This window comes from Ranitomeya imitator, chromosome 2 (genome assembly GCF_032444005.1).
Source record: "Ranitomeya imitator isolate aRanImi1 chromosome 2, aRanImi1.pri, whole genome shotgun sequence".
NCBI classification, from domain to species: domain Eukaryota; kingdom Metazoa; phylum Chordata; class Amphibia; order Anura; family Dendrobatidae; genus Ranitomeya; species Ranitomeya imitator.
This window is the reverse complement of record NC_091283.1, coordinates 709,369,107-709,394,977: the sequence shown is the minus strand read 5'-3', so window position 1 is coordinate 709,394,977 and position 25,871 is coordinate 709,369,107.

Below are 25,871 nucleotides of genomic sequence, written 5' to 3'. Positions count from 1 at the left end.
GACTTTATTTCGGATCTCCCTGTCTCTCAAAAAATGTCCGTCATCTGGGTTGTGTGTGATCGCTTTTCTAAAATGGTTCATCTGGTACCCTTGCCTAAGTTGCCTTCCTCCCCTGAGTTGGTCCCTCTGTTTTTTCAGAATGTGGTTCGTTTGCATGGGATTCCTGAGAACATCGTTTCTGACAGGGGATCCCAGTTTGTGTCTAGATTTTGGCGGACGTTCTGTGCTAAGATGGGCATTGATTTGTCCTTTTCGTCTGCATTCCATCCTCAGACGAATGGCCAGACTGAACGAACTAATCAGACCTTGGAAACTTATTTAAGGTGTTTTGTTTCTGCTGATCAGGATGACTGAGTTACCTTTTTGCCGCTGGCCGAGTTTGCCCTTAATAATCGGGCTAGTTCTGCTACCTTGGTTTCTCCTTTCTTTTGTAATTCGGGGTTTCATCCTCGTTTTTCCTCTGGTCAGGTGGAACCTTCTGATTGTCCTGGAGTGGACATGGTGGTGGATAGGTTGCATCGGATTTGGAGTCATGTGGTGGACAATTTGAAGTTGTCCCAGGAGAAGGCTCAGCAGTTTGCTAATCGCCGTCGCCGCGTGGGTCCTCGACTTCTTGTTGGTGACTTGGTGTGGTTGTCTTCTCGTTTTGTTCCTATGAAGGTCTCTTCTCCTAAGTTCAAGCCTCGGTTCATCGGTCCCTATAGGATCTTGGAAATTCTTAACCCTGTGTCGTTTCGTTTGGATCTCCCGGCATCGTTTGCTATTCATAATGTGTTCCATCGGTCGTTGTTGCGGAAGTATGGGGTACCTGTTGTTCCTTCGCTTGAGCCTCCTGCTCCAGTGCTGGTGGAGGGAGAATTGGAGTATGTTGTGGAGAAGATCTTGGATTCTCGTGTTTCCAGACGGAAACTCCAGTATTTGGTCAAGTGGAAGGGTTATGGTCAGGAGGATAATTCTTGGGTGGTTGCCTCGGATGTTCATGCTGATGATTTGGTTCGCGCTTTTCATAGGGCTCATCCTGGTCGCCCTGGTGGTTCTCGTGAGGGTTCGGTAACCCCTCCTCAAGGGGGGGGTACTGTTGTGAGTTCTGTTTTTGGGCTCCCTCTGGTGGTTACTGATGGTACTGGGTGACTTGTCTTTCCTGGGTTTCTGGGTTCCACCTGTTCCATCAGCATATGGGAGTTTCCTATTTAACCTGGCTTTGCTGGCATTTCCTCGCCGGTTATCAATGTATCCAGTGTGTCTTGTTTCCTCTGCTCCCTGCTCCTAGAACCTTCTGGACAAGCTAAGTTTGGATTTTCCTGTTTTGTGTTTTGCTTAATTTGGTTTTTAGTCCAGCCTGCAGATATGTGATTCTCTGCTGCTGGTTGCTCTAGTGGGCTGAAATTGCTTTTCATGTACCATGAGTTGGCACATGAGTTCAAGAAATTTCAGGATGGTTTTTTGAAGGGTTTTTCGCTGACCGCGCAGTTCACTTTTGTATCCTCTGCTATCTAGCTTTAGCGGGCCTCATTTTGCTGAAACTGTTTTCATTCTATGTATGTGCTTTCCTCTCATTTCACCGTCATTATATGTGGGGGGCTGCTATTTGCTGTGGGGTATTTCTCTGGAGGCAAGAGAGGTCTGTGTTTCTTCTAATAGAGGAAGTTAGATCTTCGGCTGGAGCAAGACGTCTAGGATCATCGTAGGCACGTTCCCCGGCTACATTTATTTGTGTGTTAGGTTCAGGGTCGCGGTCAGCTCAGGTTCCATCGCCCTAGAGCTTGTTTGTATCTGTGCTTGTCCTTTTTGTGATCCCCTGCCATTGGGATCATGACACTCACCTTTTGCTCCACCACTGGTTTAATCTTCGGTTTCATTAAGGTGGAACGCGTCATTCTGGCTGCTTTATGTAGTCCTCTCTTGATGCTACGCTTCGAGTAGCCTCTATCCTCCAATCTTGATGTAAGACTCTCCGCCTGTTCAGAGAAGAATTCGTCATTAGAACAGATCCTTTTAATTCTAATAAATTGCCCAGTAGGTATACCCTTGATCAAGGCTTTAGGATGGGATGAAGAGGCGTGTAACAGAGAGTTTACCGCCGTTTCCTTCCTAAACACATTTGTCTCCAGAAAGCCAGTGGTTCCCTTTATGATCTGAATATCTAAGAAGTCCAATGAGACTTGACTATATTTGCATGTCAGTTTGATATTGACCTTGTTGTCATTGAGGATGTCCCGAAAGGCTAGAAGATCCTGTTCTGAGCCCTGCCAAATCATAAGAATGTCATCAATAAAGCGAACCCAGAACAGGACCTTCTCGATGTATGCAATGGGATTAACAAAGAATATCTGCCTCTCCCAGTTGCCCATGAATAAATTCGCATATGAGGGGGCAAAAGCCGCCCCCATAGCAGTCCCTCTTTGCTGTACATATATTGTTGAACATAAAGTAATTGTTTTCCAACACATATTTTAACAGTTCAAGAAGTAAGTCTATTAGTCTCTTATCAACATCTGAAGCGAGCAGAAAGGATTCAACAGCCGTAATGCCATGTTGGTGTTCTATTGCAGTATATAGAGACTCAACGTCAAATGATACCAGCCACATATCATCCTCCATAGGTATCCCCTCAATTTTGCTAAGGACATCTCCCGTGTCTCTAATGTATGAAGGTAGATTACATACAAGTGGTTTTAAGTAAAAGTCCAAGTATTTCCCAATTACCTCACATAGGCTTCGATTTCCCGATACGATCGGGCGTCCTGGAGGTGCAGTCATACTCTTGTGGATTTTTGGCGCAAAATATATGCATGCCGTTTTCGGATACATAGGAATTAGATTGCTTCTAAGCTCATTGCTGATTACTCCTTCCTGATATGCTCTCTCCAAAATTTCTTGCAGTTCATCCTGGAAGGTAAGAGTCGGGTTATATGTAAGTCTACGGTAACAGTTGGTATCCCTCAGTTGCCTGAATGCCTCTTTTTCATATATTTTAGTCGATTGAATGACGATGTTCCCCCCTTTATCCGCCGGTTTGATTATTATATCTCTCATACCTTTCAATTCTTTGAGGGCTTTTCCCTGATCAATAAATAGGTTGTCTTTCATTATCTTGTTAGGAATTTCTCCAAATTCTTTAGACACTAGTTTAACAAACAGGTCTATATTAGGATACAAGTTCAAAGGGGGGAATTTTTTGGACTTTGGTGGTATAAACTTACCTTTGTTCGTTATTCTTGTTCCCCACTCAGTTCCTCCAATGTAGCAATCGTTTCTAATTCCTGTTCCGTCCATTCCATGCCTGTCTCTGATCTACCGTGCAATTTCTTTAAAACTAATTTTCAGGCAAAAAGATTCAAATCTTTTACCGCTAGGAAAGAGTCAAAGGAAGAAGATGGTGAAAACGTCAATCCTAAACTTAAAACTTCCATCTGTGGTTCTGTCAGTTGTTTTTCAGATAGATTGATTACCTGTAATCTCGCTTTACCCGGATTATCAACCCATTTATCTCTTCTCCTGTAGTTGTCATTTCTCCTCTTATTGATATTCTTCCTCAAGTTATAAATGCGGTATGTAGATGTACTGTCATTTTCTCTTGATGATATAGAAGATAAAGAAGACGCCCTGGACATGCTGCCCTCCCAGTTAGATCTATTACTTTGCCATCTATACACAGTACCATTTTTGAAGTCATCCAGATCTCGCTGAAACTTCTTGGTTTTTGTTTCTTTTACTTCTTTCTCCCATGTAGGAAACTGGGCCTCAATGTCCTTATTTAATGTTTCCATCTCTCCTGCAGTCAGACATTCTGTTAATTTCTTCCGGGTGTCATCTATGTCCACATCCATTTTATCCAATCCTTTCTTATTATTGCCAATCAATAACTCCATAAGGGATCTAGAGCAGAGGTTGCAGACCTCCTCCCATCTAGTGCGAAAACTGTCATCATTAGTGTTGAGCATTCCGATACCGCAAGTATCGGGTATCGGCCGATATTTGCGGTATCGGAATTCCGATACCGAATTCCGATACTTCCCGCGTATCGGATACCGGAAACGGAAGTTCCCAGAATTCAAACTGAACGCAGCAGCCAATGAGGAATGATTGGAAGTGTGGGCACTTCCTGTTTAGCATGGTGGGCATGTAAGTACTGGCAAGGCTGTGATTGGCTGCTGAAATGATGTCACTCTGCACTATAAAAAACGCTGCCGCCATTTTGCGCTCACTCTGCTGTGATTTCAGTTAGGGACAGGACGCTGTGTTCTAACTGAGGGCCAGTCGAGCTATCTAATTGCTTTATTTTCCTTTCCAAAGGCTAATTTAGCAAAACGCTGTGTGTTCTTCACTGTTCACCTTGCTCTTGCCTTGCAGCGCTGTTTTAACAGCGTTCTGCAAGGTCTCTGTGTGTGTGTGTGTGTGCAGCTCACTCTGTAGTCTGTGTGCAGCCATATACCCGGTTGTATTCAGCTCAGGGGGGGTTCACACTGCCTCACACAGTTGTCCTTTTTTGCTCTTAGTGCAGCCTGCTGCACATTTTTTCTCAAATTTCCTATTAGTGTTTTTCCACCAGTCTCCAGCTCTATTGTGGAAAAACACTACATTGGATAACCTAGAGGGGGGTTTTTGGGCCTTGCAGCGCCGTTTACGGCTGTCTGCACGGTCTCCATGTGAGCCCAGCTCGCCCTGTAGTCTGTGTGCAGCCATAGCCGGTTGGATTCAGCTCAGGGTTCGTTACTGGCTCATACCTTGAGAAAAATTTTACTTTTTTTCAAATAGTGCAGCCTGTTTAAAATTTGAAAAAAAAAAATTCCTATTAGTGTCTTTCCACTCGTATCCAGCTAAATAGTGGAAAAACACTATATAGGATAACCTAGAGGAGGGTTTTTTGGCCTTGCAGCGCCGTTTACGGCTGTCTGCACGGTCTCTGTGTGAGCGCAGCTCGCCCTGTAGTCTGTGTGCAGCCATAGCCGGTTGGATTCAGCTCAGGGTGCGTTACTGCCTCATACCTTGAAAAACAATTTCCTTTTTTTCAAATAGTGCAGCCAGTTTAAAATTTGAAAAAAAAAATTCCTATTAGTGTCTTTCCACTCGTATCCAGCTAAATAGTGGAAAAACACTATATAGGATAACCTAGAGGAGGGTTTTTTGGCCTTGCAGCGCCGTTTACGGCTGTCTGCACGGTCTCCGTGTGAGCCCAGCTCGCCCTGTAGTCTGTGTGCAGCCATAGCCGGTTGGATTCAGCTCAGGGTTCGTTACTGGCTCATACCTAGAGAAAAATTTTACTTTTTTTCAAATAGTGCAGCCTGTTTAAAATTTGAAAAAAAAAATTCCTATTAGTGTCTTTCCACTCGTATCCAGCTAAATAGTGGAAAAACACTATATAGGATAACCTAGAGGAGGGTTTTTTGGCCTTGCAGCGCCGTTTACGGCTGTCTGCACGGTCTCCATGTGAGCCCAGCTCGCCCTGTAGTCTGTGTGCAGCCATAGCCGGTTGGATTCAGCTCAGGGTTCGTTACTGGCTCATACCTAGAGAAAAATTTTACTTTTTTTCAAATAGTGCAGCCTGTTTAAAATTTGAAAAACAAAAATTCCTATTAGTGTCTTTCCACTCGTATCCAGCTAAATAGTGGAAAAACACTATATAGGATAACCTAGAGGAGGGTTTTTTGGCCTTGCAGCGCCGTTTACGGCTGTCTGCACGGTCTCTGTGTGAGCGCAGCTCGCCCTGTAGTCTGTGTGCAGCCATAGCCGGTTGGATTCAGCTCAGGGTGCGTTACTACCTCATACCTTGAAAAACAATTTCCTTTTTTTCAAATAGTGCAGCCAGTTTAAAATTTGAAAAAAAAAATTCCTATTAGTGTCTTTCCACTCGTATCCAGCTAAATAGTGGAAAAACACTATATAGGATAACCGAGAGGAGGGTTGTTTGGCCTTGCAGCGCCGTTTACGGCTGTCTACACGGTCTCCGTGTGATTTAAACTAGCTCTGTAGCCCGATCTGCACCAAAAAAAAAGTTAAGTTCACCAAACACAACTTAACACTTGTGTAGGCCACATTTGAAAAATAATAAAGCTTAGTCCACAATTTACAACATTAGTGTTTCTTACACCTGTTAGGAGGAGCATTTCAGGAATAAGCACACAAAGGCCTTAGTACTTTTCTGCTTATCTTTATCTGTCAACCAAGATGAAGAGGGCAGGGAGTAAGGCACGTGGGCGTGGGCGCGGAGCAGGGAGAGGACGTGGTGATTCTGTGCCTGCTGCGGGCGCCGGTGACTCGTCGTCACTCAGTTTCAGCAGGGAACAGTCATTCATGCGCAGCTTTGTCGGAGAGCGCCGTGCACCGCTGCTACGTGAAGACCAAATTGAAGCCGTTGTCGGGTGGATGGCAGCTAACGCCTCGGCATCGACTTCAGTTAGTGCCACATCCTCTCAGGCACAGAGCACTGGAGAGCAGCCATCTGTCTCTTCACCACCTGCCAAATTGGCCAGGCAGTCAGAGAGCCCAGGACAGGAGCCGTCTCTACTTCTGTTCTCTGAATCTCTTGGCTTGGAAACAGGGGGCCAGCCAAGCAGCATTGGAGAAATGGAAGAAGAGGCAGTGTGCAGTGATGCCCAAAAGCTTTATCTCTCTGACTCTGAAGAGGCAGGTGGGCCAGTGCCTCCGGTGACTACAGCGCAGTACGCATCTGATGATGAAACTCAGGTGCCGCTTTCTGATGCGTACTGTGCTGCCGAGACTACCCAGGAGGAGCAGTTGGTGGCAGAGGGTAGTGGAGATGATGAGGTCCTTGACCCATCGTGGCGTGAGGAACAGGAAGGTGGTGGGAGCAGCTCTGAGGAAGAGCTTCCCCTTACGGGCCAAAGAGGGAGAGGGAGGGGGAAGACTGCGGAGCCTGTAGCCTCCACTTTGGCACCCGTTAGGAGCCTGTCTCTTTCCAAAGCCAAAAAGGGCGCTCCCAAGACTTGCAGTGCCTGGTCCTTTTTTGACACAGTTGCAGATGACATTTGTTTTGTCAAATGCAAGCTGTGTCATCAGAAAGTAAAAAGAGGTAAAAGTGTCAGCAACCTCAATACCACAAATATGTGGAAACATGTGCGGAACAGGCACGCGGTGGAGTTACAGAAACACAGTGAAGACGTAGGCCAACCAACAGCGGCAGCTACCACCTCTTCATCTCGTGTTGCCTCTTCCTCCACTGTTGTCCAGAGACCTAGTGTAATTCCACCCACAGCACCACCTTCCCAGTCATCCTCACACTCCCAGTCTACTCTACAGCCATCGGTAGTCCAGGCATGGGAGAAAAGGCGGGCATTCTCGGCCAACCACCCCCGAGCACAGGCTCTGAATGCAGGCATTGCCAAACTGTTGTCCCTGGAAATGCTCTCGTTCAGGCTGGTGGAGACTGACAGCTTCCGTGACTTGATGGCATTGGCAGTCCCACAGTACAAGGTGCCCAGCCGCTTTTACTTCAGCAGGCAGGCTGTCCCTGCCCTGCACAGGCATGTTGAGGCAAACATAAAACATGCGCTACTGAACGCCGTCAGTAGCAAGGCCCACCTCACCACCGATGCGTGGACCAGTCAGCATGGACAGGGGCGATATGTTTCCCTCACTGCCCATTGGGTTAATGTTGTTGAGCCAGGTACAGATCGTGCGAGTGGCGCAGGACGTGTCCTGCCCACTCCAAGGATTGCAGGAATCCAGTCTGTACGCATCGACTCCTCCTCTTACACCAGTTCCTCTGATTCCTCTCTGCAGGATCCGTCACAGTCCACCTCCACATGGACCCGTGAACGTTTACCTATGACCGACATGAGCACAGCCGTGGCCAAACGTCAGCAGGCTGTCTTGAAACTAGTTTCATTGGGGCATCGAAGCCACACAGCGCAGGAGCTCTGGAATGCCATCAAGCAGGAGAGCGATGTGTGGTTACTGCCAGCGAATCTCCAGCCAGGCATGGTAGTGTGTGACAATGGCTGAAATCTGGTGGCAGCTTTGGCCCTTGGCAACCTCACTCACATCCCATGTCTGGCACATGTGCTCAATTTGGTTGTGCAGAGTTTTCTGAGGGACTATCCGGATCGTGATGCCCTGCTGCACAAGGTCCACCTAGAGTGTGCTCACTTGCGGCGTTCCAGCTTGGCCAGATCCCGCATTGCTGCTCTGCAGCGCCGATTCCGCCTTCCGGAACACCGCATCATGTGACCTACCTACCCGGTGGAATTCCACGTTACATATGTTGGAGCGGTTTTGTGAGCAGCAGCAAGCAGTTATGGAGTACCAGCTGCATCAGGCGCAAAGAAGTCGCAGTCAGCGCCGATCAGACTTCACAACCACAGAGTGGGCCACTATGAAGGACGTCTGCCAGGTTTTGCGTCCTTTTGATTATTCCACGCGGATGGCAAGTGCAGATGATGCACTAGTCAGCATGACTGTCCCCCTTATCTGCCTGCTTCAGCAAACTTTGCAAGGGTTAAGGGATGATGTGGTGGAAGAGGTGGAGGATGAGAAGTCACCTTTTCCATCAGCTTCTGGAGAGTCAGCGCCACGTGGTTCCTCACAAAGGGGTACGCAGGGGCCAATTTGTGAGGAGGATGAGGAGGAGTCAATGGAGGAGGAAGAGCTCCGTCCAGAGGAGGGAGCGACACAATTGTCCAGTGGTCAGTGTGTACAGCGAGGGTGGGGTGATGACGAGCGGGCAGAGATCATGTCTCAAGCAGGGGACAGCGTTTCTGGGCCAGTTGGCACTCTGCTGCACATGGTGGATTTCATGCTGCAGTGCCTGAGAAACGACCGCCGCATCGACCACATTCTCAACATGCCTGATTATTGGGTGTTCACCCTCCTCGATCCTCGCTACCGGGACAACGTCCAAAACCTCATCCCTGCGTTGACCCGGGAGCGTAAATTGCGGGAGTACCACGACACACTGGTGAATTCCATCATCTTCTCCTGTCCAACTGAGAGGAGTGCTGCTAGTGCTTTACAAAGCAGCTCAGTGCGTCGAGGCAGTGGGGGAGGCTCTGCCCAAAGAGGGAGCAGAAGCAGTGCCTCTGCCCAAGGCAAGCCCAGTATGGCACAACTCTGGCACACTTTTGTGTGCCCGACCCAAATGTCTACACCATCACCGGCGGCTCCAGTCAGCAGGAGGCAACGGTTCCGTCAGATGGTGACAGACTACATGGCTTGCCCTCTTACTGTACTCCCAGACGGCTCTTCCCTGTTCAAGTTTTGGGTCTCTAAGCTGGATACATGGCCAGAGCTAAGCCAGTATGCATTGGAGGTGCTGGCTTGCCCTGTGGCTAGTGTCTTATCGGAACGTGTCTTTAGTGCCGCAGGTGGTGTACTAACAGACCGTCGCATGCGACTATCCTCCGATAACGTTGACCGGCTTACTTTCCTGAAAATGAACCAGGCCTGGATCTCGCAGGAATTTGCCACTCCTCTGCCTGATTAAGTAATTGGGTGTCATCCAGGTCTCCTGCTGTGTTCATCTTTCTACCACCTGAACTGCTATTCCTGGGCTCCAACACCGCCAGTTGCGGCTCAGAAGTGCAGGCTGCACAGTAAAAACATACGACCCAGTGTTATTGGGTTTCAGTAACGTCAGCTGATCCCCAGCTGTGTAGCCGGCAATGTGTCCTGCGACCGCCACGCTGGCACAACAACCTAAATGTAAGGGAACCTGTCCCCCCCCCCCGTCGTTTGTTACTGAAAGAGCCATCTTGTGCAGCAGTAATGCTGCACAAGGAAAAGGTAGCTCTTTTTTTTTAGCTCTTTGCACACGCAGAACTTAACACTTATAAAATGTGTTCACTGATACCGTTATACCGTCCCGGAGCTGGGACTTTCCTTCGTAATGTGACGCAGCACAGCCGTCATTCCTACCCCCTTGGTGCCATGCGCTGCCTCCTCAGCGTTGTTTTAAGCTGTCACGGAGCCTGCGCTGTTCTGTTATCCCTTGGGCATGCCCTATTTGCGCTGCCTGTCTTCTGACATAATTTGGTGTCAGGCTGGCTGCGCCTGTGCGGCCGTGCTGCCCGAGATCCCGCCTCGCAGTGTCTTCTGATTGAGTCACACTGCGGGCCTGGGATCCATGGGCATGCGCAGTGCATATCTTCCCCTCGGGCTCTCGCTCATTTCCCTCCGCCTTCTTTAGACTGTGCGCCGTCAGCTGATCCCTAGCATGCCACGGCCGTGACACCGCACAGTCTGAAGAAGAGGGAAGGAGGGGAGTGAGAGTCGAGGTTATGCACTGTGCATGCCCATGGTTCCAAGGCCCGCAGTGGGATTACGTTAGACGAGACTGCGAGGTGGGATCTGGAGCAGCGTGGACGCACAGGCACTGACAGCCTGACACCAAATTATGTCAGAAGACAGGCAGCGCTAATTGGGCATGGCCAAGGGCTAACAGAACAGCGCAGGCTCCGTGACAGCTTAAAACAACGCTGAGGAGGCAGCGCACGGCATCAAGGGGATAGGAATGACAGCTGTGCTGTGTCCCATTACGAAGGAAATTCGCACCTCCGGAACGGTTTAACGGTATAAAGGGACACATTTTTAGTGTTTACTTCGGTGTTTGCAAGGAGCATAATTAAAAGAGCAACCTTTTCCTTTTGCATCCTTAGTGCTGCACAAGATGGCTCTTTCAGCTACAAACGTCTTGGGGGGGGGGGTTAAAGGTTTCCTTTCAACTTGCTCCAATCAGGATTCGGCCTACACTCTGTTCCTCTGCTCCTCCTGCTGTCCCTGGGCTCTAACACCGCCAGTTGGTGCCTGGAAGTGCTGTGTGCACAGTCAACAGTCGCTCCTCTGTTATTGGGGTTCAGTAACGTCAGCTGATCCCCAGCTGTGTGTGCGGCAATACCTCCAATCTGCTCCTCCTGCTGTCCCTGGGCTCTAACACCGCCAGTTGGTGCCTGGAAGTGCTGTGTGCACAGTCAACAGTCGCTCCTCTGTTATTGGGGTTCAGTAACGTCAGCTGATCCCCAGCTGTGTGTGCGGCAATACCTCCAATCTGTTCCTCCTGCTGTCCCTGGGCTCTAACACCGCCAGTTGGTGCCTGGAAGTGCTGTGTGCACAGTCAACAGTCGCTCCTCTGTTATTGGGGTTCAGTAACGTCAGCTGATCCCCAGCTGTGTGTGCGGCAATACCTCCAATCTTCTCCTCCTGCTGTCCCTGGGCTCTAACACCGCCAGTTGGTGCCTGGAAGTGCTGTGTGCACAGTCAACAGTCGCTCCTCTGTTATTGGGGTTCAGTAACGTCAGCTGATCCCCAGCTGTGTATCCGGCAACGTGTCATGCGACCGCCACGCTGGCACAACTAAAATGTAAGGGGACCTGTCCCCCCCCCCCCCAGGCGTTTGGTACTGAAAGAGCCACCATGTGCAGCACTAATACTGCACAAGAGAAAGGTCACTCTTGAAATTATGCTCCTTGCAAACGCTGAACTACACACTCATGTAATGTGTCCCCTCACACCGCCCAACCGTCCCGGAGGTGGGACTTTCCTTTGTAATGTGACGCAGCACAGCCGTCATTGCTACCCCCTTGGCACCGTGCGCTGCCTCCTTAGCGTTGTTTGATTCCGTCATGGACCCTGCGCTGTTATGTTATCCCTTGGCCATGCACAGTTTGCGCTGCCCGTCCTCTGACATCATTTGTTGTCGTCCTGGCTGCGCCTGTGCGTCCACGCTGCCCGAAATCACACCTCGCAGTGTCGTCTAATGTGATCCCACAGTGGGCCTGGTATCCATGGCCATGCGCAGTGCATATACTAGCCTCTCACTCCCCTTCTTCACGCTTCTTCAGACTAGGCGGCGTCAGCTGATCCCTAATAGCATGCCACGGCCGTGACGCCGCACAGTCTGAAGAAGCAGGAAGGAGGTGAGTGAGAGGCGATGATATGCACTGCGCATGCCCATGGATCCCTGGCCCGCAGTGGGATTACATTAGATGACACTGCAAGGTTGGATCTCGGGCAGCTTGGACGCACAGGCACTGCCAGCCTGACACCTACATGATGTCAGAAGACGGGCACCGCTAACTGTGCATGGCCAAGGGATAACATTACAGCGCGGGCTCCGTGACAGAACCAAACAACGTTGAGGAGGTGGCGCCCGGCACCAAGGGGGTTGGAATGACGGCTGTGCTGTGTCACATTACAAAGGAAAGTCCCACTTCCGGGATGGTTTGACGGTGTGAGGGGACACATTATATGAGTGTGTACTTCAGCGATTGCAAGGAGCATAATTTTCGGAGCCACCATTTTCCATGTGCAGTATTACTGCTGTACAAGATGGCTCTTTCAGCAACAAATGCCTGGGGGGGGGGGGTTAAAGGTTCCCTTTCAACTTGCTCCACTGCAGGCTTCGGCCTACACTCTGCTCCTCTTTGATTCCCTGGGTTTCAACACTGTCAGGTGCCACCTGGAAGTGTTGTCTACACAGAAAAAACACTAGGTGATGTGTCAGTGGGGTTCAGCACCGCCAGCTGTTCCCCTGCTGTGTAGTCGGCAACGTGTCCAGCACAAGCCACGCTGCCACAACAGAACAAAAGCTGCCACCAGTGCAGGCTTCGGCCTACACTCTGCTCCTCTCCTCCTCCTGCTGACCCTGGGCTCAAACACCGCTAGTTTTTGCCCGGAAGTGCTAGCTGCACAGAGAAAAACACCAGCCAATGTGTTAGTGGGGTTCAGCAACGCCAGCTGTTCCCCTGCTGTGTAGCCGGCAACGTGACCTGCAAACGCCACGCAGGCACATGAACTGAAATTAAAGGGAACCTGGCCCCACCCCCCCAGGTGTTTCTATGTATAACAGCCACCTAGTACAGCAGTACTGCTGCATTTGTACAAGGTGGCTGACTTTTTCTCCTTGCCCACGTGGAACTCAACACGTACAAAATGTGTCTCATTGAGACCATTCCACTGTCCCTGAGGTGTGACTTTCCTTTCTAATGATACGCAGCACCCCCCTTGGTAGCGTTTCCCGTCTTTTGTCATCATGGTTAGCTGGCTGCGCCTGTGCATCCGCCCTACTAGAAACAACGCCCCTCGTTGTCATATTTATTTTGTCAGCGAAGGTGTGGTTTATGGGCACGAGCAGTGCATATGTTCGCCTGTCTTAACTCATCTACTTCCGCCTTCTTCAGACTGTGCGGCCTCCTGGCCGTGGTAGGCGATAAGGGATCAGCTGAGGCCGCCCAGTCTGGAGCAGGTGTAAGGACATGTGTAAGCGGCAAAAGTATTTACTGCACAAGGCCACGAATCCCAGCCACGCAGTGTGATTTTTTGAAAACACACTGTGGGTCTGGGATTCATGTCCATCGCTAACCGCAACGGCCGACATTAAATGAGGTCAGAAGACAGGAAGCGCTCACAGCGCATGGCCAAGGGATCCCAATAGCGCAGACTCCTGTACAGCAAATAACAACGCTCAGGAATCTGCGCACAGCAGCTAGGTGTAAATTTTGACACCTGTGCTGCATCTCCTTAAAAAGACTAGTAGTCACGCCTCCACTACTGTTTGACAGTATAATGGGCTAAATAGTGTACGTGTTTTATTCAGCGTGTGCAAGGAGCAAAATTAAATAGAGCAACCTTTGACTTGTGCATCATTAATGCTGTTCAAGGTGTGGCTCTTGTACCTTGCAACACCTGAGGGGGGGGTTAAAGGTAACCTTTGAAATTGGTTCAACTAGGCTTCGGCCTACACTCTGCTCCTCTACTCCTCCTGCTGACCCTGGGCTCAAACAACGCCAGTTTCTGCCCGGACATGCTAGCTGCACAGAGAAAAACACCAGCCAATGTGTTAGTGGGGTTCAGCACCGCCAGCTGTTCCCCTGCTGTGTAGTCGGCATCGTGTCCAGCACAAGCCACGCTGGCACAACTGACCAAAAGCTGCCACCAGTGCAGGCTTCGGCCTACACTTTGCTCCTCTCCTCCTCCTGCTGACCCCGGGCTCAAACAACGCCAGTTTCTGCCCGGACATGCTAGCTGCACAGAAAAAAACACCAGCCAATGTGTTAGTGGGGTTCAGCACCGCCAGCTGTTCCCCTGCTGTGTAGTCGGCATCGTGTCCAGCACAAGCCACGCTGGCACAACTGACCAAAAGCTGCCACCAGTGCAGGCTTCGGCCTACACTCTGCTCCTTTCCTCCTCCTGCTGACCCTGGGCTCAAACACCGCCAGTTTCTGCCCGGAAGTGCTAGCTGCACAGAGAAAAACACCAGCCAATGTGTTAGTGGTGTTCAGCACCGCCAGCTGTTCCCCCGCTGTGTAGCCGGCATCGTGTCCAGCACAAGCCACGCTGGCACAACTGACCAAAAGCTGCCACCAGTGCAGGCTTCGGCCTACACATTGCTCCTCTCCTTCTCCTGCTGACCCCGGGCTCAAACAACGCCAGTTTTTGCCCGGACATGCGAGCTGCACAGAGAAAAACACCAGTCAATGTGTCAGTGGGGTTCAGCACCGCCAGCTGTTCCCCTGCTGTGTAGCTTGCAACGTGACCTGCAAACGCCACGCAGGCACATGAACTGAAATTGAAGGGAGCCTGCCCCCCACCCCCAGGTGTTTCTATGTAAAACAGCCACCTTGTACAGCAGTACTGCTGCATTTGTACAAGGTGGCTGACTTTTTCTCCTTGCCCACGTGGAACTCAACACGTACAAAATGTGTCTCATTGAGACCATTCCACTGTCCCTGAGGTGTGACTTTCCTTTCTAATGATACGCAGCACCACCCTTGTTAGCGCTGCCCGTCTTTTGACATCATTGGTTAGCTGGCTGCGCCTGTGCGTCTGCCCTGCTCGAAACAACGCACCTCGGTGTCTTATTTTTTTGAACAGCGAGGGTGTGATTGATGGGCATGTGCAGTGCATATGTTTGCCTGTGTTCACTCATCTCCTTCCGCCTTCTTCAGACTGGGTGTCCTCATGGCCGCGGCAGGCGATAAGGGATCAGATGAGGCCGCCCAGTCTGAAGCAGGTGTAAGGACATGTGTGAGCGTCAAACATATTTACTGAACAAGGCCACGAATCCCAGCCACGCAGTGTGATTTTTTGAAAACACACTGTGGGTCTGGGATTCATGTCCATCGCTAACCGTAACGGCCGACATTAAATGAGGTCAGAAGACAGGAAGCGCTCACAGTGCATGGCCAAGGGATCCCAATAGCGCAGACTCCTGTACAGCAAATAACAACGCTCAGGAATCTGCGCACAGCAGCTAGGTGTAAATTTTGACACCTGTGCTGCATCTCCTTAAAAAGACTAGTAGTCACGCCTCCACTACTGTTTGACAGTATAATGGGCTAAATAGTGTACGTGTTTTATTCAGCGTGTGCAAGGAGCAAAATTAAATAGAGCAACCTTTGACTTGTGCATCATTAATGCTGTTCAAGGTGTGGCTCTTGTACCTTGCAACACCTGAGGGGGGGGGTTAAAGGTAACCTTTGAAATTGGTTCAACTAGGCTTCGGCCTACACTCTGCTCCTCTACTCCTCCTGCTGACCCTGGGCTCAAACAACGCCAGTTTCTGCCCGGACATGCTAGCTGCACAGAGAAAAACACCAGCCAATGTGTTAGTGGGGTTCAGCACCGCCAGCTGTTCCCCTGCTGTGTAGTTGGCATCGTGTCCAGCACAAGCCACGCTGGCACAACTGACCAAAAGCTGCCACCAGTGCAGGCTTCGGCCTACACTTTGCTCCTCTCCTCCTCCTGCTGACCCTGGGCTCAAACAACGCCAGTTTCTGCCCGGACATGCTAGCTGCACAGAGAAAAACACCAGCCAATGTGTTAGTGGGGTTCAGCACCGCCAGCTGTTCCCCTGCTGTGTAGCTGGCAACGTGTCCTGCAAACGCCACGCAGGCACATGAACTGAAATTGAAGGGAGCCTGCCCCCCACCCCCCCAGGTGTTTCTATGTATAACAGCCACCTTGTACAGCAGTACTGCTGCATTTGTACAAGGTGGCTGACTTTTTCTCCTTGCACACGTGGAACTCAACAAGTACAAAATGTGTCTCATTACAGACCATTACAATGTCCCTGAGGTGTGACTTTCCTTTTTAATGACACGCAGCACCCCCATTGTTAGCGCTGCCCGTCTCCTGACATCATTGGTTGGCTGGCTGTGCCTGTGCGTCCCCCCTGCCCGACACAACGCCCCCCGTTGTCTCATATATTTTGACTGCGAGGGTGTGATTGATGGGCACGAGCAGTGCATATGTTCCCCTGTCTTCACTCCCCTCCTTCCGCCTTCTTCTGACTGTGCGGCCTCATGGCCGCGGCATGCGATAAGGGATCAGCTGAGGCCGCCCAGTCTGAAGCAGGTGTAAGGACATGTGTGAGCGGCGAACATATTTACTGCACAAGGCCACGAATCCCATCACCGCAGTGTGACTTTAGGAAAAGCCACTGTGGGTCTGGGATTTATGGCCATCGTTAACCGCAACGGCCAACATGAAATGAGGTCATGAGACGGCCTGCACTAACAGGGTATTGCCAAGGGATAACACAAGAGCGCAGTTTCCTGTACTGCAAATAACAACGGTAAGGAATCTGCGCACAGCACCTAGGTGTAAATTTGTACACCTGTGCTGCGTCTCCTTAAAAAGACTAGTAGTCACGCCTCCACTACTGTTTGACAGTATAATGGGCTAAATAGTGTACGTGTTTAATTCAGCGTGTGCAAGGAGCAAAATTAAATAGAGCAACCTTTGACTTGTGCATCATTAATGCTGTTCAAGGTGTGGCTCTTGTACCTTGCAACACCTGAGGGGGGGGTTAAAGGTAACCTTTGAAATTGGTTCAACTAGGCTTCGGCCTACACTCTGCTCCTCTACTCCTCCTGCTGACCCTGGGCTCAAACACCGCTAGTTTCTGCCCGGAACTGCTAGCTGCACAGAGAAAAACACCAGTCAATGTGTTCGTGGGGTTCAGCACCGCCAGCTGTTCCCCTGCTGTGTAGTTGGCATCGTGTCCAGCACAAGCCACGCTGGCACAACCGACCAAAAGCTGCCACCAGTGCAGGCTTCGGCCTACACTCTGCTCCTCTCCTCCTCCTGCTGACCCCGGGCTCAAACACCGCCAGTTTCTGCCCGGACATGCTAGCTGCACAGAGAAAAACACCAGTCAATGTGTTAGTGGGGTTCAGCACCGCCAGCTGTTCCCCTGCTGTGTAGTCGGCATCGTGTCCAGCACAAGCCACGCTGGCACAACTGACCAAAAGCTGCCACCAGTGCAGGCTTCGGCCTACACTTTGCTCCTCTCCTCCTCCTGCTGACCCTGGGCTCAAAAAACGCCAGTTTCTGCCCGGACATGCTAGCTGCACAGAGAAAAACACCAGCCAATGTGTTAGTGGGGTTCAGCACCGCCAGCTGTTCCCCTGCTGTGTAGCTGGCAACGTGTCCTGCAAACGCCACGCAGGCACATGAACTGAAATTGAAGGGAGCCTGCCCCCCACCCCCCCAGGTGTTTCTATGTATAACAGCCACCTTGTACAGCAGTACTGCTGCATTTGTACAAGGTGGCTGACTGTTTCTCCTTGCACACGTGGAACTCAACAAGTACAAAATGTGTCTCATTACAGACCATTACAATGTCCCTGAGGTGTGACTTTCCTTTTTAATGACACGCAGCACCCCCAATGTTAGCGCTGCCCGTCTCCTGACATCATTGGTTGGCTGGCTGTGCCTGTGCGTCCCCCCTGCCCGACACAACGCCCCCCGTTGTCTCATATATTTTGACTGCGAGGGTGTGATTGATGGGCACGAGCAGTGCATATGTTCCCCTGTCTTCACTCCCCTCCTTCCGCCTTCTTCTGACTGTGCGGCCTCATGGCCGCGGCATGCGATAAGGGATCAGCTGAGGCCGCCCAGTCTGAAGCAGGTGTAAGGACATGTGTGAGCGGCGAACATATTTACTGCACAAGGCCACGAATCCCAGCACCGCAGTGTGACTTTAGGAAAAGCCACTGTGGGTCTGGGATTTATGGCCATCGTTAACCGCACCGGCCAACATGAAATGAGGTCATGAGACGGCCTGCACTAACAGGGTATTGCCAAGGGATAACACAAGAGCGCAGTTTCCTGTACTGCAAATAACAACGGTAAGGAATCTGCGCACAGCACCTAGGTGTAAATTTGTACACCTGTGCTGCGTCTCCTTAAAAAGACTAGTAGACTAGTCACGCCTCCACTACTGTTTGACAGTATAATGGGCTAAATAGTGTACGTGTTTAATTCAGCGTGTGCAAGGAGCAAAATTAAATAGAGCAACCTTTGACTTGTGCATCATTAATGCTGTTCAAGGTGTGGCTCTTGTACCTTGCAACACCTGAGGGGGGGGTTAAAGGTAACCTTTGAAATTGGTTCAACTAGGCTTCGGCCTACACTCTGCTCCTCTCCTCCTCCTGCTGACCCTGGGCTCAAACAACGCCAGTTTCTGCCCGGACATGCTAGCTGCACAGAGAAAAACACCAGCCAATGTGTTAGTGGGGTTCAGTAGCGCCAGCTGTTCCCCTGCTGTGTAGTCGGCATCGTGTCCAGCACAAGCCACGCTGGCACAACTGAACAAAAGCTGCCACCAGTGCAGGCTTCGGCCTACACTTTGCTCATCTCCTCCTCCTGCTGACCCTGGGCTCAAACAACGCCAGTTTCTGCCCGGACATGCTAGCTGCACAGAGAAAAACACCAGCCAATGTGTTAGTGGGGTTCAGCACCGCCAGCTGTTCCCCTGCTGTGTAGCTGGCAACGTGTCCTGCAAACGCCACGCAGGCACATGAACTGAAATTGAAGGGAGCCTGCCCCCCACCCCCAGGTGTTTCTATGTATAACAGCCACCTTGTACAGCAGTACTGCTGCATTTGTACAAGGTGGCTGACTTTTTGTCCTTGCCCACGTGGAACTCAAAACGTACAAAATGTGTCTCATTGAGACCATTCCACTGTCCCTGAGGTGTGACTTTCCTTTCTAATGATACGCAGCACCCCCCTTGGTAGCGCTTCCCGTTTTCTGACATCATTGGTTGGCTTGTTGCGCCTGTGCGTCCGCCCTGCCTGAAACAATGCTCCTCGTTGTCTTATTTTGACTGCGAGGGTGTGATTGATGGGCACGAGCAGTGCATATCTTCACCTGTCTTAACTCATCTCCTTCCGCCTTCTTCAGACTGTGCAGCCTCATGGCCGCGGCATGCGATAAGGGATCAGCAGAGGCCGCCCAGTCTGAAGCAGGTGTAGGGACGTGTGTGAGCGGCCAAAATATTTACTGCTCAAGGCCACGAATCACAGCACCGCAGTGTGACTTTATGAAAAGGCACTGTGGGTCTGGGATTTATGGCCATCGTTAACCGCACCGGCCAACATGAAATGAGGTCATAAGACGGGCAGCTCTAACAGGGCATTGCCAAGGGATAACACAAGAGCGCAGACTCCTGTACAGCAAATAACAACGCTCAGGAAGCTGTGCCAAGCACCAAGGCGTTATTTGGGACACCTGTGCTGCGTCTCCTTAAAAAGCCAAGTCACGCATCCACTACAGTTTGACTGTAGAATGGGCTAAATTGTGTACGTCTTTCATTCAGCGTGTGCAAGTAGACAAATTAATAGAGCAACCTTTCACTTGTGCAGCATTAATACTGCACAAGGTGTGTCTCTTGTACTTTGTAACACCTGAGGGGGGGTTAAAGGTTTCCTTTGAAATTGGTTCAAATAGGCTTCGGCCTACACTCTGCTCCTCTCCTCCTCCTCCTGCTTCAACACGGGCTCTAACATCGCTAGTTTTTGACCGCAAGTGCTAGCTGCACAGAGAAAAACACACGCCATTGTGTTAGTGGGGTTCAGCAACGCCAGCTGTTCCCCCACTGTGTAGCCGGCAAAGTGTCCTGCAAACGCAACGCAGACACAAAGCTGCCTCCAGTGCAGGCTTCGGCCTACACTCTGCTCCCCCTGCTTACCCTTAGCTCCAACACCGCTAGTTGGGGCTCTAGGAAGACAATCTTTAATAGGCAACGCATCTGGGTTCCAGCACCGCCAGCTGGTTCTCGGCAGTGTTCTTGTCACAGGTACTCCCTCGTGCCAAGCCTGGTTTCAGCACCGTCAGCTGTTTCCGGGTTGTGTCAAGCTCACTGAGACGCCTATGCTTGCCCCGTCGTGGTGCGGTCGGGTTAGCCAACTCCAGGGTGCCTCCAGTTTAGGAGCTTCCTATGTGGGCTGCGTGAACTGGTAGTCAAGGCTGGTTCTGTAGTGCCAGTAGGCCCAGCTCCCCCTGTAGGACTGTTGGGGTTCGGTAACTGCGGCTGCCTCGCGGCCTAGCTGTTCTCTCCTCTCCTGTGGGCCTTGGGGTCCACCACCTGGTTCCAGCACCGTCGGCTGGTTCCGGGCCGAGCCTTTGGCTTAGGTGCCTCCTCCTGGGTATCCGAGTTCCGCCAACGTCAGGCGGTCCTTGGTAGTGCTTTTAAGCGCGGGCACCTACAGCTTAGTAACCGTGTTCCAGCACCGCCAGCTGGTCCTCGGTCATGCCATTGGCTCTTGCACACTGGGGCAACGCATCTGGGTTCCAGCACCGCCAGCTGGTTCTCGGCAGTGTTCTTGTCACAGGTACTCCCTCGTGCCAAGCCTGGTTTCAGCACCGTCAGCTGTTTCCGGGTTGTGTCAAGCTCGCTGAGACGCCTATGCTTGCCCCGTCGTGGTGCGGTCGGGTTAGCCAACTCCAGGGTGCCACCAGTTTAGGAGCTTCCTATGTGGGCTGCGTGAACTGGTAGTCAAGGCTGGTTCTGTAGTGCCAGTAGGCCCAGCTCCCCCTGTAGGACTGTTGGGGTTCGGTAACTGCGGCTGCCTCGCGGCCTAGCTGTTCTCTCCTCTCCTGTGGGCCTTGGGGTCCACCACCTGGTTCCAGCACCGTCAGCTGGTTCCGGGCCGAGCCTTTGGCTTAGGTGCCTCATCCTGGGTATCCGAGTTCCGCCAACGTCAGGCGGTCCTTGGTAGTGCTTTTAAGCGCGGGCACCTACAGCTTAGTAACCGTGTTCCAGCACCGCCAGCTGGTCCTCGGTCGTGCCATTGGCTCTTGCACACTGGGGCAACGCATCTGGGTTCCAGCACCGCCAGCTGGTTCTCGGCAGTGTTCTTGTCACAGGTACTCCCTCGTGCCAAGCCTGGTTTCAGCACCGTCAGCTGTTTCCGGGTTGTGTCAAGCTCACTGAGACGCCTATGCTTGCCCCGTCGTGGTGCGGTCGGGTTAGCCAACTCCAGGGTGCCTCCAGTTTAGGAGCTTCCTATGTGGGCTGCGTGAACTGGTAGTCAAGGCTGGTTCTGTAGTGCCAGTAGGCCCAGCTCCCCCTGTAGGACTGTTGGGGTTCGGTAACTGCGGCTGCCTCGCGGCCTAGCTGTTCTCTCCTCTCCTGTGGGCCTTGCGGTCCACCACGTGGTTCCAGCACCGTCAGCTGGTTCCAGGCCGAGCCTTTGGCTTAGGTGCCTCCTCCTGGGTATCCGAGTTCCGCCAACGTCAGGCGGTCTTTGGTAGTGCTTTTAAGCGCGGGCACCTACAGCTTAGTAACCGTGTTCCAGCACCGCCAGCTGGTCCTCGGTCGTGCCATTGGCTCTTGCACACTGGGGCAACGCATCTGGGTTCCAGCACCGCCAGCTGGTTTTCAGCAGTGTTCTTGTCACAGGTACTCCCTCGTGCCAAGCCTGGTTTCAGCACCGTCAGCTGTTTCCGGGTTGTGTCAAGCTCACTGAGACGCCTATGCTTGCCCCGTCGTGGTGCGGTCGGGTTAGCCAACTCCAGGGTGCCTCCAGTTTAGGAGCTTCCTATGTGGGCTGCGTGAACTGGTAGTCAAGGCTGGTTCTGTAGTGCCAGTAGGCCCAGCTCCCCCTGTAGGACTGTTGGGGTTCGGTAACTGCGGCTGCCTCGCAGCCTAGCTGTTCTCTCCTCTCCTGTGGGCCTTGGGGTCCACCACCTGGTTCCAGCACCGTCAGCTGGTTCTGGGCCGAGCCTTTGGCTTAGGTGCCTCCTCCTGGGTATCCGAGTTCCGCCAACGTCAGGCGGTCCTTGGTAGTGCTTTTAAGCGCGGGCACCTACAGCTTAGTAACCGTGTTCCAGCACCGCCAGCTGGTCCTCGGTCGTGCCATTGGCTCTTGCACACTGGGGCAAAGCATCTGGGTTCCAGCACCGCCAGCTGGTTCTCGGCAGTGTTTTTGTCACAGGTACTCCCTCGTGCCAAACCTGGTTTCAGCACCGTCAGCTGTTTCCAGGGTGTGTCAAACTCGCTGAGACGCCTATGTTTGCCCCGTCGTGGTGCGGTCGGGTTAGCCAACTCCAGGGTGCCTCCAGTTTAGGAGCTTCCTATGTGGGCTGCGTGAACTGGTAGTCAAGGCTGGTTCTGTAGTGCCAGTAGGCCCAGCTCCCCCTGTAGGACTGTTGGGGTTCGGTAACTGCGGTTGCCTCGCGGCCTAGCTGTTCTCTCCTCTCCTGTGGGCCTTGGGGTCCACCACCTGGTTCCAGCACCGTCAGCTGGTTCCGGGCCGAGCCTTTGGCTTAGGTGCCTCATCCTGGGTATCCGAGTTCCGCCAACGTCAGGCGGTCCTTGGTAGTGCTTTTAAGCGCGGGCACCTACAGCTTAGTAACCGTGTTCCAGCACCGCCAGCTGGTCCTCGGTCGTGCCATTGGCTCTTGCACACTGGGGCAACGCATCTGGGTTCCAGCACCGCCAGCTGGTTCTCGGCAGTGTTCTTGTCACAGGTACTCCCTCGTGCCAAGCCTGGTTTCAGCACCGTCAGCTGTTTCCGGGTTGTGTCAAGCTCACTGAGACGCCTATGCTTGCCCCGTCGTGGTGCGGTCGGGTTAGCCAACTCCAGGGTGCCTCCAGTTTAGGAGCTTCCTATGTGGGCTGCGTGAACTGGTAGTCAAGGCTGGTTCTGTAGTGCCAGTAGGCCCAGCTCCCCCTGTAGGACTGTTGGGGTTCGGTAACTGCGGCTGCCTCGCGGCCTAGCTGTTCTCTCCTCTCCTGTGGGCCTTGCGGTCCACCACGTGGTTCCAGCACCGTCAGCTGGTTCCAGGCCGAGCCTTTGGCTTAGGTGCCTCCTCCTGGGTATCCGAGTTCCGCCAACGTCAGGCGGTCTTTGGTAGTGCTTTTAAGCGCGGGCACCTACAGCTTAGTAACCGTGTTCCAGCACCGCCAGCTGGTCCTCGGTCGTGCCATTGGCTCTTGCACACTGGGGCAACGCATCTGGGTTCCAGCACCGCCAGCTGGTTTTCAGCAGTGTTCTTGTCACAGGTACTCCCTCGTGCCAAGCCTGGTTTCAGCACCGTCAGCTGTTTCCGGGTTGTGTCAAGCTCACTGAGACGCCTATGCTTGCCCCGTCGTGGTGCGGTCGGGTTAGCCAACTCCAGGGTGCCTCCAGTTTAGGAGCTTCCTATGTGGGCTGCGTGAACTGGTAGTCAAGGCTGGTTCTGTAGTGCCAGTAGGCCCAGCTCCCCCTGTAGGACTGTTGGGGTTCGGTAACTGCGGCTGCCTCGCAGCCTAGCTGTTCTCTCCTCTCCTGTGGGCCTTGGGGTCCACCACCTGGTTCCAGCACCGTCAGCTGGTTCTGGGCCGAGCCTTTGGCTTAGGTGCCTCCTCCTGGGTATCCGAGTTCCGCCAACGTCAGGCGGTCCTTGGTAGTGCTTTTAAGCGCGGGCACCTACAGCTTAGTAACCGTGTTCCAGCACCGCCAGCTGGTCCTCGGTCGTGCCATTGGCTCTTGCACACTGGGGCAAAGCATCTGGGTTCCAGCACCGCCAGCTGGTTCTCGGCAGTGTTTTTGTCACAGGTACTCCCTCGTGCCAAACCTGGTTTCAGCACCGTCAGCTGTTTCCAGGGTGTGTCAAACTCGCTGAGACGCCTATGTTTGCCCCGTTGTGTTGCAGTCGGGTTAGCCAACTCCAGGGTGCCTCCAGTTTAGGAGCTTCCTATGTGGGCTGCGTGAACTGGTAGTCAAGGCTGGGTCTGTAGTGCCAGTAGGCCCAGCTCCCCCTGTAGGACTGTTGGGGTTCGGTTACTGCGGCTGCCTCGCGGCCTAGCTGTTCTCTCCTCTCCTGTGGGCCTTGGGGTCCACCACCTGGTTCCAGCACCGTCAGCTGGTTCCGGGCCGAGCCTTTGGCTTAGGTGCCTCCTCCTGGGTATCCGAGTTCCGCCAACGTCAGGCGGTCCTTGGTAGTGCTTTTAAGCGCGGGCACCTACAGCTTAGTAAACGTGTTCCAGCACCGTCAGCTGGTCCTCAGTCGTGCCATTGGCTCTTGCACACTGGGGCAACGCATCTGGGTTCCAGCACCGCCAGCTGGTTCTCGGCAGTGTTTTTGTCACAGGTACTCCCTCGTGCCAAACCTCGTTTCAGCACCGTCAGCTGTTTCCGGGGTGTGTCAAACTCGCTGAGACGCCTATGTTTGCCCCGTCGTGTTGCAGTCGGGTTAGCCAACTCCAGGGTGCCTCCAGTTTAGGAGCTTCCTATGTGGGCTGCGTGAACTGGTAGTCAAGGCTGGTTCTGTAGTGCCAGTAGGCCCAGCTCCCCCTGTAGGACTGTTGGGGTTCGGTAACTGCGGCTGCCTCGCGGCCTAGCTGTTCTCTCCTCTCCTGTGGGCCTTGGGGTCCACCACCTGGTTCCAGCACCGTCAGCTGGTTCCGGGCCGAGCCTTTGGCTTAGGTGCCTCCTCCTGGGTATCCGAGTTCCGCCAACGTCAGGCGGTCCTTGGTAGTGCTTTTAAGCGCGGGCACCTACAGCTTAGTAACCGTGTTCCAGCACCGTCAGCTGGTCCTCGGTCGTGCCATTGGCTCTTGCACACTGGGGCAACGCATCTGGGTTCCAGCACCGCCAGCTGGTTCTCGGCAGTGTTTTTGTCACAGGTACTCCCTCGTGCCAAACCTGGTTTCAGCACCGTCAGCTGTTTCCGGGGTGTGTCAAACTCGCTGAGACACCTATGTTTGCCCCGTCGTGTTGCAGTCGGGTTAGCCAACTCCAGGGTGCCTCCAGTTTAGGAGCTTCCTATGTGGGCTGCGTGAACTGGTAGTCAAGGCTGGTTCTGTAGTGCCAGTAGGCCCAGCTCCCCCTGTAGGACTGTTGGGGTTCGGTAACTGCGGCTGCCTCGCGGCCTAGCTGTTCTCTCCTCTCCTGTGGGCCTTGGGGTCCACCACCTGGTTCCAGCACCGTCAGCTGGTTCCGGGCCGAGCCTTTGGCTTAGGTGCCTCCTCCTGGGTATCCGAGTTCCGCCAACGTCAGGCGGTCCTTGGTAGTGCTTTTAAGCGCGGGCACCTACAGCTTAGTAACCGTGTTCCAGCACCGTCAGCTGGTCCTCGGTCGTGCCATTGGCTCTTGCACAATGGGGCAATGCATCTGGGTTCCAGCACCGCCAGCTGGTTCTCGGCAGTGTTCTTGACACAGGTACTCCCTCATGCCAAGCCTGGTTTCAGCACCGCCAGCTGTTTCCGGGTTGTGTCAAGCTCACTGAGACGCCTATGCTTGCCCCATCGTGGTGCGGTCGGGTTAGCCAACTCCAGGGTGCCTCCAGTTTAGGAGCTTCCTATGTGGGCTGCGTGAACTGGCAGTCAAGGTTGGTTTTGTAGTGCCAGTAGGCCCAGCTCCCCCTGTAGGACTGTTGGGGTTCGGTTACTGCGGCTGCCTCGCGGCCTAGCTGTTCTCTCCTCTCCTGTGGGCCTTCGGGTCCACCACCTGGTTCCAGCACCGTCAGCTGGCTCCGGGCCGAGCCTTTGGCTTAGGTGCCTCCTCCTGGGTATCCGAGTTCCGCCAACGTCAGGCGGTCCTTGGTAGTGCTTTTAAGCGCGGGCACCTACGGCTTAGTAACCGGGTTCCAGCACCGCCAGCTGGTCCTCGGTCGTGCCATTGGCTCTTGCACACTGGGGCAAC